This window comes from Cervus elaphus, chromosome 29, assembly GCF_910594005.1.
Source record: "Cervus elaphus chromosome 29, mCerEla1.1, whole genome shotgun sequence".
Taxonomy (NCBI): domain Eukaryota; kingdom Metazoa; phylum Chordata; class Mammalia; order Artiodactyla; family Cervidae; genus Cervus; species Cervus elaphus.
The window spans coordinates 38185930-38188820 of NC_057843.1; positions in this window are offsets into that span (position 1 = coordinate 38185930).

The window sequence follows — 2891 nt, forward strand, 5'->3', positions numbered from 1 at the left end:
TGGCTACGCAGAACCTGGGCTTCTCGGGAAGCAAACTGGCGTGCGCGGAGATTCCCGCGGTGGCCCCTGGGCGTGAGCGGGCGGGGAACTTGAGCTGGGCCGGGCCCTTCGCAGATGGGCGTGTGCGTGGCTGCCGCCCGCCGTGAAGGCGGCTGGGAGTGAGTCAGCCCGGCCGGGTAGGGGCTCCCCAGCGTACAACCTGGCACCGCAGAGAGACTTTCCCGTCCTGCTCACGGTTGTCTTTTTCTGCTTTACCTTCCACGTTCGGAGTGCAACAAACCTGTCGTTCCACAGCTCTGGTCGCTAGGCCAAGGGAAGTCGCGCCGAGGGTTTGGTGCAACGCGTTCCTAACGCACCATTTCGCGCCAGTGCAGTTCTGGGAGTCTGATTCCAATCAGTCACTTGTGCTGGAAAGAAAGAGGCTGGGATGAAGTGCCCAGATGCCTGTGGACTGGCGGCAGTGCCAGGCAAATGAGAAACAATTTCCACCATCCCGAAGAGCCTCATTCATTGGTTCAACAAATTTACTGAGCACCTACTGTTTGCCATTCTTGGTAGGACCCCAAAAATGCTATGTGAACACAACCCGCATACCCCTTGCCCTACTGGAGCTTGTATTCTGATACAGCGACCAAAAAAAAAAAAAGCCTTAAATTTATAACGTGCCAGAGTATAATTGCCACTAGGAAAAGTAAAGGACCAGGAAGTGGGGAGGCAGTGTGCTATTTTATAGTGGTCAGGAAAGACCTCCCAGAGGAACACTTGAGTGGAGATCTGAAGAAGGAGAATGAGCCAGTCCTGTGGCTATCTGTATAGACAGTTTCATGCAGAAACACTAGCAAAGCCAAAGACCCTAAGAAGGGAATGTGCTTGGCAAGTTCAAGGACCAGGAAAGAGGTCAGAGTGGCTGAAGAACAGTAAAGGAAGGGGCAACGGTAACAGGTGAGGCCAAAGCAGTAGCCTGTAATCCAACTATGTCGGGCCTTTTTCACTCATCATTAGCCTTCTGTGAATCCGAAAAAAACAGATACATTTATAGCCCCTGTTTCACATACAAATGATGCTGCAATTCAGGTCTAGCTTGAACTTAATTGTTTCTTTAAATCTCACCAAAGCAACTCCTGCATTTCTTCTTACATAAGACCCATTGCAAAAGGTCTTTGAGCAAATGATAGCAGGATAGGAAATGACTTGAATCCACACTGACTTCTTTAAATAATGAACTGGAGCCCTGTTTTCGCCTAGGAAGGGATATACTGGGGAATTGCATTCCTATGGCTCCTGTCTTACAAGCAAAATATGCCAGAGAGTGCTGTGTGGTTGCTGTTGTTTAGTTTCTAAAAAGAAATTAGAAATAGGAGTTGTGACACAACAGCGGATCTAAAATCTGCTTAGAATATTAAGGGTGAAATTACAAGCAGGAACCATCATGAGAGTTCCCGCAGAAACAAAACTGTTAACTAGATTAGAAACCAGAACACAGACCCACACAAAGAACATAAAGTGCTGAGGATGACCTTAACATTACAGTTAAAATGAAAAGTATCTGAACTGTGGAAATGGAAGCATTCTCTTTAAGAGGGGAAAAAACAAAACCTGTTTAAGAACTCTAAACAGTACAGATACATTCATTCTAGTAAATAATATTTCTGAATTTTGCAATGATATGTTTATTCAACCAGGCATGGTATCTGTTACTGTCCACTGCCTTTTTGCAGGGAAAAGCCATGTAGAACTAGTGGATATTGAGGTTGTCTTGTGGAGGAAAGTATTCTTTTTTTATATTAGTGATTTGGATAGGGAAGAGAGGGCGGACAAGGGAACTATATTAGTCATAGGCTTATAAACTTGAGAAATCAATCTACCCACACAGAGAGATAAAGTGACTGACTTACTGTCATTCTGATAGTGAAAGCCTCTCTCGTCACCAAGATACTATGATTTTAAGCCAATATTACCCTGGAATGTTTAGCTCTTTTCACTCTGTAGCAAACTTTTTAATGCTTTTATGTGATCCCTGGTGGTGACATAGCTAGAAATTTGCTCCCAGGGCAAATATTTCAGAAAGTTTCCTCTATTCTTTGATATAATAAAAGAAAATTCCAAGACATCTGACTGTCTTTCAAGACATTCTTTCACACAATATGGAAAAACAAAAAGTGTGAATTTGGTTAGATGGTAATACATTTAGATTCAAAACTGATTGTAGGTCATAGCTAGAAGTAAAAATTAGCAGTCAGTTGTCAAGTATGGGGTGTTGTGCCACAAGTTCTGTTATCCCTTTGTAATAGAATACAGTGGCACTGGTTCTTGATTGTCATTCCCAACCCAAACCTGCAACAAGACTGACAGTACATGTGAGATGGAGCTTTGGCATTTACTTCCTTTTATACTGTAACAAAGGCTGAGCGCCGAAGAATTGATGCTTTCCAACTGCAATGCTGGAGAAGACTCTTGAGACTCCCTTGGACAGCACGGAGATCAAACCAGTCGATCGTAAAGGAAATCAGCCCTGAATATTCATTGGAAGGACTGGTACTGAAGCTGAAGCTCCAATACTTTGGCCATCTGATGTGAAGAGCTAACTCATTGGAAAAGACCCTGAGCTGGGAAAGATTGAGGGCAGAAGGAGAAGGGGCAACAGAGGATGAAATGGTTGGATGGCTTCACCGACTCAATGGACATGAGTTTGAGCAAACTCTGGGAAATAGTGAAGGACAAGGAAGCCTGGCATGCTGCAGTTCAAGGGATTGCAAGGAGTCAGACACAACTGAGAAACTGAACAACAAAGTCCTTAAGTGGTTTTGATGCAAAGGTTAGAAATCCATGGTTCAGGGAATCTGGCTAACCCAGGTTTGAACTACTCTTTTCACCAAGGAAGTCATTTAAAT